Below are 13,229 nucleotides of genomic sequence, written 5' to 3'. Positions count from 1 at the left end.
CTTTACTTCATCTCAGTGTTATTAAGCTGCCAGTCTATTTGCTTTTTGTACTTGATCTCTCACTTCTTTTTTCAGGTCTCCATAGCCAGACAGTGTAATTCCCAGATATGTTATTTCCATTACTTGTTCAATACTGATGCCGTCAATTTCTATTTTACATCTGCTTGGTTCTTTGCTGACTACTATTGTTTTAGTTTTCTGAGATGAGATTGTCATATTAAATTCTTTTGCTTTTATGTTACATCTGTGGACCAGTATTTGCAGACTCTCTTCATCTTGGCCTGTAAATATTACGTCGTCTGCGTAACAAAGTATTTTTATTTCTTTGTTTCCCATTCTTTATCCTCTTCTTTTGTTAACACTTTTGATAATTTCATCCATGATCAAATTGAAGAGCATGTGGCTCAATGAATCCCCTTGTCTTATTCTGCTGCCTATTTCTATAGGTTTTGTAAGTTGTTCATCTATTCTGACTTCCATTTTGTTGTTATGGTAGATGTTTTCAATAGTTTTTATAATATTTAGGGGAACTTCTCTATTATATAGAAGATGGATTACATCTTTGAGTTTTAGTCTGTCAAACGCTTTCTTTAGGTCAATCAGACACAAAAATGCTGGTCTATTATACTCTAGTGATTTCTCAGTAATTTGCTTTATAACGAATATTGCAACTGTACACGATCTTTCATTACGAAAACCCTGTTGTTCATCTGCTAAACTTATTCTCTGATTTATTAGCACTTGTAAAATTTTAGCTGTAAGTTTTAGCGTAGTATTTAAGTTTTTATGAAAGATAATTGTAACCGAATTTTTCCATTTATTGGGGACGTTTTCGTTATGCAGATATATGTTGAAATCAGTTTGAATTCTTGATATCAGATCAGAATTCGACCTCCCACTTGTATTTTTCTTAATTACTAACTAATACTCGCTCGGGACTTTATTATTTTTGTAAGGCTTCACTAGAATAAAAAAAAAAGAAAAGTTGATGAATACGTTAACTGTGTTTGTATTTTTTGAGCTATTGGCGAATTTTAAGAAATTTTATACAGTATATGGTTTTATTTGGTATAGTATACTTTCTCAAGATTTAGAAGTGACATCACACATGGCATCAATAAATGGAAACTTTTCGACAAAGGGGTAATCAGTCACAATTAAGATAAAAAAAAGAAGAAATGTAGGAAGTTCCTTAAAAAGATTCCTACTACCTAGAATAAAGAAAAAGTTTGGTGTTGCACAATAAAATATATATTGTTTATAATAATTTTACATATATAATTTAATGTAAAATACAGAATGATAAGACCGATAACAGTTTTTTTTATGTTCGAAAAACGTTGGGATTCCCCGTAAACCCTTACGCAAAGGACAGTCCCTGGCCAGTGACCTGAACATGCGAAGTCTTCGGCACATTTATATTTAAATGAGAAAATGTCGGTCGTAGCGGAAGTTGCAGGAATAATTATAGTGATCCTACATTAAAAGCTCGCCGTTCTACAAGCAAATGCATTTAATGCACTATTTTGCGGGAAAAATTCTTGAGATAAGAGTTTAAGTGTTACGAAAAGGGGCTCGTAATGAGCGTTAATTTTATTAAAATATTAGTTCAGATTTCCGGAATGTTATAACAGTGGCTTATCTGATAAAAGGGAAAAATGAGGAGTCCATTATTACAACAAATAAAAGAAAAAACTAACAGGAAAAGTTCGACAAACTAAAAAATATTTGGCAATGTACGGTACAATATTTGCTCAATCAAAATAAGCAGATAAACAAATATTTAATGAAGAAAAAAAAATATACCGTAATGTAATGAATCAACTAAGTACAATTATAAGTTCTCGATAAAAAAAAACAATCGTGCCAGACCTAAATATTGAGATTCCTAATACAGGGAATGATTCTGAAAGAAAAAGATCTGTTGACCAAAGGCAGAATTCTGGGTTGAAGAATCTACGTGATTGGTATCAATGCAGATCTATTGATTTGTTTAAACCATCAAGTTCAAAAATAAAAATAGCCATTATAATTGCCAACCTCCATAGGGAGACAGCACTCTAAGACGAGGAACTCTTTGAAGCTTTACTTAACTCCCTCACACTCTTGTAGCTTAAATATCCACTATTTGCCGATACTTTTTAAAAAAATATAGACCCATAGGAATATAGTTAAAGAAAAACATTACAAAAAGGTAACACGAGGTGCCTCTCAGACAGATGGAAGGAAATAGATCAGGATAATAAGTATGATATCTTTAGTTTACATAAAAAACCAAGAAATGGCAGGTTTAAAGGAGAGTGCATACATATGTATGTGTAGTCCGAACGAAGTATGCGAATTTGTTTCAATTTGTATCCATGACTTATCCGCTTTTTGGCGGTACCTCAAATAGGGCACATGCTTGGTACGTGCTTAGTCTAGACAGAAACATGTTCGCCACATTCGACAGTTCTATACCATACAACGCCTAGTGCGTCCACTATTCAGAAACACGAACTTCCTATATTCGAGGCAAATAATTAGGGCTCGGGTTGTCTAATTAGCGTTGGTGATCATATTCGTACCCTTCTTTACAAGAAATTTCATAAGAATAAAAATTCTTAAAAATAATAAAGGGAATTACATCCAACAACCATTTAATGATGACGGAAGAGAACGATCATTAGAAATCACAGAATATACCGGACCACTAATATTGCGATTAGAAATAATATTGCTACGTCATGTCAGCCGTTTGCTACGCTACTGATCCCCATTGAGGGCGATGTATTGTCGTACCGAACGTTTGAAGAAGCTACCTATCTAGTGTAGAGGATTCCACACTGTTCCACACATGTAAATGTTAAAGTAGATATTCGAGATTATCAAGTAAAGGCCCTCTGACGTCACGAGGGGGCCTAGAAACTTCGAAAATCGAACTAGTCGACGGTCCTCTAAGAGACTTGAATTGAATTGAATTCCAGAATAACGGGGCAAACATATATATAAGGGAAATTAAAGTGTAGAGAGTTAGTCTAATAAATATATTTGTAGTGTTAATTTATTATATTAGTTATAAATTAATGGTATTTTTAGTGTTCAAGTGCAACATAGATCACCGAATTTAATTAGTTCTTGAAAATTATACACGACAAAATTGTTAAAATTATTATATATTAGCATCAAATGACAATCTTAGAGTTGACAACCAGAATATTAGAGATATCAAAATAAAGCAAGAGTCCGCCGTGAGTGCGTGCTGTCTTTGCTACTCTCCAATGTCTGCAGTGAAGCGGACTCAGATATAATAGAGGATGTATTTATCAATGAGAATAAATTTATATAACTAATGTTTTGCAGTTGCCACAGTAATAATGCAGGAAAACAAGAATGATTTACAGAACGTAATGTATGCTGTGATGAATACGGGCTAACGATTAATTTGAAGGATTTGCAAGTCTTTCATGAACTATGCAACGAAAATGTTTTTTCGTATAGTTCATGAAAAAATGGCATCTAGATAAAACCCAGTTTGACTTTAGAAATGTACTTTGTACCTAGAAGAAAGTGTTAAATATACTTCTCCAATTCAGATAAAGCTTTTACAGCATGGAACGCCTTTAAACATAGTAAGAACCAAACGTATTGATGGTAGAGATCCAAAAATTAGTTTGAATTTATGCAAGCCAGATCAACAACAGATGCAATTTTCATTATAATACAGTTGATAGAAAAATATTGGAATAAAGAAACTCGTGTGCTCGTGTGTGCTTATGAATCATGGAACTTAAGACAGAGTTATGAACAAAAATTGGAAGCGTGAAGACAAGTTCTTAAAGGAAAAGGTTTAAAATTTAGTAGGACAAAAAACAGAGTATTTGGAGTATCATTTTATGATGGTGAAACCACCTTTTTGATGGTGAAATAAGTGTGAAAAGTACTAGTTTTAAGTACCTAGGATGGGTATTACAGAGTAATGCGACTGGTGTATTACGTGACAGAAAAATTCCAAAAATACTGCAAAAAATATTGATAAAACTACAATAAAACCAGCTATAATATAGGCAACTGAAACTTGGACAGTTAAAAAGAAACAGGAACAACGAATGCATGTGGCAGGAAGTCTAAGGTTGTCTCCAATTATTAACAAACTGAAAGAGCAAAAGCTTATATGGTTATAGCATGTTCAACGTCGAGAGGTTAATCAGTTAATCCGAATAATTTTGCTGATTTGCGATTTCCTGGGAGAGGTAAGGAGCAAGACCAAAGACGACTTAAAGGAAAACGCTTAGGTAGGACATGTTCATAAAAGGGATTTAGACAACGTTATGATCTAAGATATAAACTTATGGAGAATGTAATTAAGAAAGCCTGCCCCGCATAGGGCAAATGGGACAATACTGATAATGACTTCAAGAACGTAAGCAAATTTTTTTTAAACTTCTGCCATTTCATTCAGACTTAAAACCTATGTGTTAAGAGTGTTGATTGCTCAAGAATTTTTACAGTCACGGTATATAACTAGAAGAAACTGTGTGAACATGTTTTCAACATCATAGAAAATTTTTTGGAAACTGAATGTTGTCTAGATATAATGCCTGAAGAATTAGGGTATTTTATTTAATGATTCCAGCTACGACAACAGTGGATCTGATTGTAGTTATCCTATTATCAGTGCTTGTCAATCGATTTCAATTGGACTGTAGTATAACTAGACCTCAAAGTGATACAAAGTGTTGCAGTATCATTAGTAATAAAGTAAATACAATGTTTCAACTTAAGATAATCTTGAATGACGATCATTTTTGAAAAGAGATTAACCTTTCAGTAGACGCAGCTTGTCTAGTAGACCGGTGGGAGTCAATGACCGTTAATTCTAAAGCCAATCGGAAGCTTTCGAGTTTTTCCGGCTTTGTACCTTCTTTTGATAGGTACATTTATCAACTGTATATCATTGCAGTGTTGATACCCGAACTGTAAGTTTGTAATTTGTAAAACCGGTGCAGTGGACCGTATGCGTCTAGAGAAGTAATACAATTTTATGACTTATAAATAATTGTTTTATAATAAAACTTTATTTTTCAGATATCATGGATTATGTAAAACAGCAAAAAAGATTGTTTGCACTTTTTGAAGAAGTTTAGACGGGTGATGAGCATGATGATGAAGAGAAATCTAGAGAAGAAGATCATGTAGCAGAAAACTTGGAGGGAAGCGATACGGAACAGGAAAATGAGGAATTAGATGAGACAGATTTGCCATTGGTCCATATTTTTTGGGCAAAGATAATAAAACAAAATGGGCCAAGCATATTGCCCCTAAGAACGTCATCTCTTGTATTTTTTTATGATAAGTCTTAGTGAAATAATATTTTATTTTTGTTTAAGATAATTCTTGAAAACTGATATGTTATGCTCGTATTTTATAGTTTATTTTTATGAACGAGAGAGTAATTAGCATAATTTTAACTGGTAGCTCCGACCACTCCATGGGCGCAAGATTAATTGAAAAATTACTTTGAATAATTGTAAAAAATAAATGAATTATTTCAGTGTTATAAAGTGTTATGTGTATGTAAACAAAAGTGACCTCTTTTATCACAGACTATATTAAAACTGACTGGCCTACATTAAAAAGGGTTTTAAAAAATTCACATTTTTTTTAATTTTTAAAAATTACAAAAGAGAAAAAGAGTTTTTAAAACCGTCTAAGGTATGTTAAATAGATGAATAAAAATATTAATATAAAACTTACAGCTACTTGTTACAAATCCAAATCAGATTCAGAAGATGAACTTTCAGAACCAAGATTTATAATAACTGGCTCGATCATTTTATCAGTAATATTGTCCAGCTTCCACATTTTTTCCTCTTCTTTAATAGTGTGATTTACTCCCTTTTCCCAGTTTTCAGGTTTTACATTATTTACGGCCTCCAAAAACAACTGTTTAATATCATGAATTTTAAAAGTGGTATTTTTTCTTGAAACTTCACTCTTTATCTGTGCCCATACCAGTTCAATCGGGTTTAATTCACAATGATATGGTGGGGATCTAAGTACTGTCATTCCACGATTTTTGGCAATTTCATCAATTTCGTATTTTTTAAATTTTTCTTTATGAAGGGCACACAACGAGTAAAGTTCCTTTCTTATAGATCCGGGATGGTACGTAATATTTTTTGAACTCAGCCAATTCTGCAAGTCTTTTTTTAACCACTTGGTTGTGGGCAGTCCTTCTATAAGTCTGGAGTGATAACTTGCATTATCCATTACTATTACACAGTTCTTAGGAAGAAGATCTATCATTTGTTCGAACCATTCTTGAAAGACATTAGCGTTCATGTCTTCATGGTAGTCATCGGTACGAGTTGATTCAAAAGTTAATAAACCACCTTCAACAAAACCGTCTGAACTGCCAATGTGTACTATTATCAGCCTGCGTCCCTTTCCTGATGGTGGGTTTAAACCAGTAGATAAGTTATTTACAAAAGCGTGCCTTTGACTTGTAACAGTTTCATCCTGCCAAAATTTATTTGGTGTATGACCCTCGTTGATCCATGTTTCATCAAGATAAAATATTTTTCTTTTTTGGTTTCTCATTTCCTTTATGGTTCTTAGAAAATGTCTTCTCCATATGACAATATCGCTTCTTTCTAATAACATAGACTTTCTGGGATTCTTTTTCCAGCGGAAGCCTATTTCTTTTAAAAGTTTCCATAACGTACTTCGACTCATTTCTGGGTAATCCTTATCATCTCGAACTGAGACAAGAACTTTATCCAATGTTGGAAATTCTTGTCTAAAGAAGAATTCATGCACTTTCCGTCGAAGTCCTTCTTTAAAATGATATTCTATTTGAAATTTTGGTTTCCCTGGAGCATTACGTGGCATTTGAAAACTACCACATTTCTCTTCTTTAATAACTCTGTAAATCGTAGATTTCCCAACACCAAGTGTACTGCTAACTAACTCAACGGTCTCATCAACACTTTCACATAAACGTTTGTCTGTAAATGATTTAAAACAATTAAATATTAATTTTTTTTCATTAACTGTTAGAGGGCCAATTTTTCGGCGTTTACACGGCACTTCCAAATTTTCCATAACATTAGTATACACAATAAACTGCACCTTGCAACTGAAGTACCTACTTTTCACATTTTCTGTGGAATAAGTTTAGAAGGTAATTATCTAGTCAATTACTGTCGTAGATTCCTGGAATTAAAGAATTAAATGTTTGATTGTTGAAACCCTTACTTCGTGGAATGCACTCATTTCAGATAAAATAAAACGTTTTATTTTATCTAAAGAATTAAACTTTATTTTGCAAATAGGCAAAGAATTAAACTTTATTTTGCAAATAGATAAAATAAAACGTTTTATTTTATCTAAAGAATTAAACTTTATTTTGCAAATAGGTAGGTACTTATTAAACTTTTATTGGTTATATATAACCAATAAAATAAACATCTTACATTTCTTGCAAATTCATTAGTACCTGTTAACCTCCATCACTCCGACACTGGCAACCTTATTTAGGGATTAGTAATCCTCACAACTATTGTATTCTATTCTGCTCCAACCTTTATACCTGGTGGTCATACTCAATTTAAAATTGTTTTCCAATATACTTCTGTAAACTTGTTGACAAATATCTGTTTTTCATTGAGTCACCCGTATCAACAGTTTAGGGATTTGCATACATAATTTATTGTTTTATTACTCTCTCATACATAAAAATACACTATAAATTAATTGTAATTTGTTTAGTAAAAAGCATTAATCAAACTATTACAAAAATTCTGAACTATTTTTTGTGCTACGTAAATAAACATTTTAAATAAAACTGCAAACAATAGATATTTTTATTGAAATTTAAACAAAATGCATCTAGAGAGCTATTTTTATGACCGGTGTAGTAGACCGTGTGCGACTGCTGATACACAAAATTAAAATGCGTCTACTGAAAGGTTCAACTTAACTAATTTAAACAAAATGCATCTAGAGAGCTATTTTTATGACCGGTGTAGTAGACCGTGTGCGACTGCTGATACACAAAATTAAAATGCGTCTACTGAAAGGTTCAACTTAACTAAGTAAATCATTTATAAAAAAAAATTGTTAAAGAAGATCCGAAGTACACAATTTAAATCGTATCTAAATGGTCACTGACAGGTTTACATTGAACTCACCTTTCCACTATTTCTTGAATATTTCTTGTTTTTCTTTTGATATCTCGTAACCGTTTCATAAATATATTAAAAAACTTTTAAATCACCAATCAACCGTAACTTTCATTACGTATATACGTAAAAGAACATTAGCAACATGTACTACATTCGAAATACCTCGAACTAACATTGAAAGGAAACTGTGAAGAACCGTTCTCTAATGTCGCAAACTTCGCGTACACCACATGTTCGACTTCGCTACACTATTGCACTGTTCGAGCCGACATTCATACATACAAAGTGTCATTAGTTTCCAATACATTCCAATCTCTATCACTCGATCGCCAAGAAGTTGCATCAAGGAGCAGATGTCGCTCGATGACGTCAAACACAAAAGTTAACTCTCAAATGGCATCTCAACAATGCCGGTTTTAATTATTGAGGTTACAACAACGTGGGCGAATTAATGTGTGTGGAAGGGATAACAATTTATAAAACTGAAACAGTAGCATGATGAATGATAACAGTAAGTCGTTTTAAACGATTTACTATTGTTTTTTTAAGATAATCAGTTTCAAGAGCGGACCAAGGAGATCTTGTTTGGAAGGAAATCAGAAGCCGTGGCGGCAATGTTAACCAGAACAGAAAAGTCGATATTTTTATACAAGTAATATGATAAGGATTAATTTAATATTTTATAGAGTTAAATTACAATTTTTGAAAATATTTTGCAAGTTCTGCTCTAAAATAAAAACAGTTAATTTTGATTAGGTACAAAATTATTGGCAGGAAGTAATAGAAATTGAATATATAAAAATTGGCCATCTTGTATTATCAAGTTTGAATGATTTAACGGAGAAAGTAATCTTTAACCGTTTCATTCACGGTGTATAATATATTGCACATCACTTTACTGATACCGAAATGACGTGACCAGATGTTTCTATACTCGGTTCGCTATCTCCAGTCCGAACTGTCTAGTGAGTTTAGTAATTATTTTTTTGCGAAGTTAGTTACTTTTTGACAGACTCGAAGTGGCTGGAAATTACTATACAACCAAGCACACGTACTTATAGCCAATATTAATAGTAAACAAACTAAATAGTAAAATAGAACTTTACAAATTACCGACAATCAATATTTATTTATTTGCACCATATATAATAAATAGTTATGTTAAATTATAACAACTAAAATATATCTTTTAAATATATACTACCCAAAATGTTACGGGTTTAGTATACACTTCCACTATTTAGAATAATTCTTCTTTTTTCAAAGAAAGAAGTCTGCAATAGTAGGATACTTGAGCTATTAATACTGAGAAATAGGAATTGTTGTGTTGTAGGTTTCCGACAATGAATCTGTCAAAATATGCCCGAGCTAGCGAATGGAGTATATCGGTTTTATTTACAATGTACAATGTTTTAAGAAAAAAAAATTAAATTCAAGGATCAAGGTGGCGTTTAACAGTTTTAAAGATTGGTTGAAAATGAAGAGGTTGATTCCAAAAGGTCAAAAAAGTAATTTTTTCAGGAACGAATTTTTTCTATGTTTAAGAATATAATTAAATCTTACTTTGGAAGAGAATCAGTCACGTAATTTGCAGATTCAAATTCTTATTTCAAGACAATTGAAAGTAAGATTTGAACACAAAATCATGGCTCTTAAGAAGTTAAACATTTGTTTTTTTTTCAAAACGACCTTAAGTCAGTACTTTTGGAAAATTCATGTGGGAGACAACTTCATATATTATTATTCATTTGTAAGTTTATTGATAATCAGAGCTTGTTTTTAAGATGTTAGGAATGTTAAATAACTATCTAGTACAAAATAAACAATTAATTTTTATTATCTATCTTATAAAGGCTCTAGTTCATTATACACTACAGTATTATCGTTGGAACCATTTTGCACATGGGTAAGTGCAGTTTTATAAAAGTCTTTTTAACTTTCAGATAATGAAATAAATTTGATAAATTTTTAACATCTTTTTTCTTCTGTTCACTTACATGATTCACTAATGGCACAGACTTCACTGTACTGTACACTCCCAGCAAATTGCATCCTTTTTTATAACTTTAAAAGTACTAGAATCACCATAGTAGGTATTTTTAGCTTCAATGTCTTTACTTTTATTTGAAAATAAAAACTCGTTGTTCCCGCATCAAAAAGGGAGCTTCTTCAATAAAATTCGTTTTGCAGCATCCATGAAATCAAAAAGTTCCCAGTGTTTTCCTAAAACTTTAACTGTAGCTGAAGATGCAAACACTTTGTAGTACTCCTCTCGTTCAACTATTGTTTCTTTTCTTATAAATATTTTTTCAAAACGTCCAAATACTCTATATACTATAAATACGTCCATAGGCATATAGCTATGTCCCCTGATTGGAAAGCAATGCTGAATATCACTAAACGCTCTGGAAGTCTGCACATAACTAAGTAGGAAACCCAAAACATTTTGATTTTTATTTTGTCCACTGCAAGCATCTAAAAACAGTTGAAGTGTCAATGATTTCGCTGGAACATTTTTAAACTTGTCTCCCAAAATCCCCAAAAAGTTATACAAAGCTGAAACTACTTCATTGGAGTCTCGCCCACTCTGGTTTTCAGTCCATGTCTACACAAAGGTATTAGTAGAATATTGTGTATCTTCCATCAATACAAAAGTAAGGTTATAAATCCAAATTTGTCGAGAATAAAATACCTCACCAACTCTTAGTTTTGGAAGAGGCTGGTTTTGTTCCATGTCAAAAGATACCTTAACTACATTAGCTTCTGTTCTTTTAAGCAGTTCATAAAATTTCTTAGCTAGTAACTTGTGTAATCTGTACTTAGTAATAAGGGAAGCTTTTTCTTGAAGGTATTTGCATAAATTTATTTCACTTTTTGTTTGATAAATTTTGTTGTTCAATTGAAGAATGAAAAAGGCAGTAATCATGGCTCTATAGCGGTCACCATTGACTGTAACGTTCTGGTCATCATCGTTTTTGAAAAAGTACGACCCAATAATTCCACCAGATCATAAAGCACACCAAACTGTCAGTTTTTCTGGATGTAATGGTTTCTTAACATATATTAGAGGATTATCTTAACTCCAAAAAGGGCAGTTTTGTTTGTTGACGTAGCCATTCAACCGAAAGGAGCTTCATCGCTAAACAAAATTCGTTTATGAAAATCGGAATCAACGACAATCTCGTTTTGGACCCACACACTGAATTTACGAATCTACACCTTGCTAAGTGATGATGTACCTTCAATTCTTACATGAGTTGGATTTTGTAAACACGCAAAGCAATATCTTTCCGCAAAATCTTCCACAAGGACATGGGCACGTATCCAACTACTGTCCACGATGGCAGATAGGTTGATTCGGGACTTCCTATATGCTACGCTCTACAGAAGCAACAACTTCTTCTGTACACACTGTATGTCATGTATGTGGATGCATGTTAGCATTTAGAGTAAATGTGGGCCAAAAGCGTCAAAAAGGTCAAAACAGAACCACAATTTTCAAAATAAATTTGAACAATTTGGAAGCGTTGTTTAGGCGTCAAGTCTAGTCATGCTGAAATGCCAAACCAAAATTAACGTAAATCATAACAATATTAAAATGTAAAATGAGTAAAGGAAAGCCGTTAAATGAAAAATAACGGCAAATAATAGAGCTAATTAAGATGGGCTTCAGATATTGACGGGCTTAGTGATGACGATAATGACGATTATGGTTGGGGGGATAGGAAGGAAGAAGTTAGCAGTGATGATGATAAGAGTTAAGAGAGGAAGAGATAAGAGAGGAAAGCAGTACAAAGAAAGGGAAAGTTATTTGTTCTGCTGTTGATGACAAGAGAGAGGAAAAAAGTTTAGAGCATACAGAAAGTACTTTTGATTTATAACTAGAGCGCGGATTATATGCAAATTGCTTATACGTGCATATTTTGCATATTTTACCTGCATATTATGGCCATCTTTACACTCAAAAATTATATTTAACAGTTACCTCTGATAAGGTCGTAGAATTTAAGGAATTTCCAAGTTGAAAACTGCGACGTGGATTAAGGTTATTTCCGATTTAGAATTTAGTGGAGAAAAAGTTTTTTGCAAAGCCTGTTCAAAAATAATTGTTTGTGAGAAAAAGTTTCAAGTGAATCAGCAATTAAAAACAGCGCTGCATATCGGAAAGGTAGCAAAAATGAATTGTGCGCCTGTTCAACACAATTTTAAAAACGCATTTTAAAATGTGGGAGAAAAAATTTAAGTCAGATAAGGAAATTTTTCAAGAAAACTTGTGTAAAACAAGATCGCAGCTACATACCACTAAGAAAACTTCAGCATCCCCAATTTAGAAGTCTTTACAAAGGCATTGCAACCAAACCATTCCTGATGAGTCGACCATCAGAAAGACACATGTTCATTCCGTCAACGAGACAGTTTTTCAGGAAATAAAATCTTCAATTGGCGAGAAAAACTTCTACATCGTTGTGGATGAAAGCACCGATGCTTGCGACAGATATATCGCACATCTGATGATTGGAGCACTTCAAGAAAATAATCCTACAAATGCATACTTAATACCTTCGAAGCAGTTGGACAAAACCAATAATGTGACGGTATCCAGATGCATAAAGCAGTCTCTATCAAACTTCTTTCTTCCAAACCCACCGCCACAAGAAAAATTGTTGGTGCTTCTATCTGATGCCGGACCCTATATGGTAAAAGTAGGACAGAAGCTTAAACTATTTTACCCTAATTTGGTGCATATTACATGTCTTCTGCGCGGGATAAACCGAGTAGCAGAAACCATCAGAACAGAATTTCCGTTAGTAAATAAGCTAATTTCAAATTAAAAAAGTATGCATCAAAGCCCCTCTAAGAGTGCAGATGTATACGGAGAGACTGTCTGGAGTTAGTTTACCACCAGAACCTGTAATTACCAGATGGGGAACGTGGATTAGCGCGCCTATATTCTACGCTGAACATGTTGATGCCGTTAAAGACTTAATTTTGGACATGGAGGACGACGCTAAGAGTGTAGTTTAAAGTAAGGACTTGTTACAAAGTGCAAGTGTAGCTAGA

The 13,229-nt window shown here is 33.0% G+C and overlaps 1 protein-coding gene across 5 annotated transcripts in view; it reads right to left on the bottom strand.

Annotated features, from left to right (window-relative positions):
* The window catches only part of LOC140435297 (EGFR adapter protein-like), a 651,983-nt gene that overhangs the window by 152,911 nt on the left and 485,843 nt on the right, over positions 1-13,229 (bottom strand). For 2 of the 5 annotated variants that reach the window (XM_072524131.1, XM_072524132.1), the window contains exon 1: positions 8,175-8,528. The exons of the other annotated variants lie outside the window; for them this stretch is intronic. The gene's annotated coding sequence lies outside the window, so the exon portion shown is untranslated. Of the gene's footprint in view, positions 1-8,174; positions 8,529-13,229 lie in introns of those variants that run through there. 5 annotated transcript variants of the gene reach the window in all.

This window comes from Diabrotica undecimpunctata, chromosome 2 (assembly GCF_040954645.1).
Source record: "Diabrotica undecimpunctata isolate CICGRU chromosome 2, icDiaUnde3, whole genome shotgun sequence".
Lineage (NCBI taxonomy): Eukaryota > Metazoa > Arthropoda > Insecta > Coleoptera > Chrysomelidae > Diabrotica > Diabrotica undecimpunctata.
This window is presented reverse-complemented; position numbering and strand designations above follow the sequence as displayed.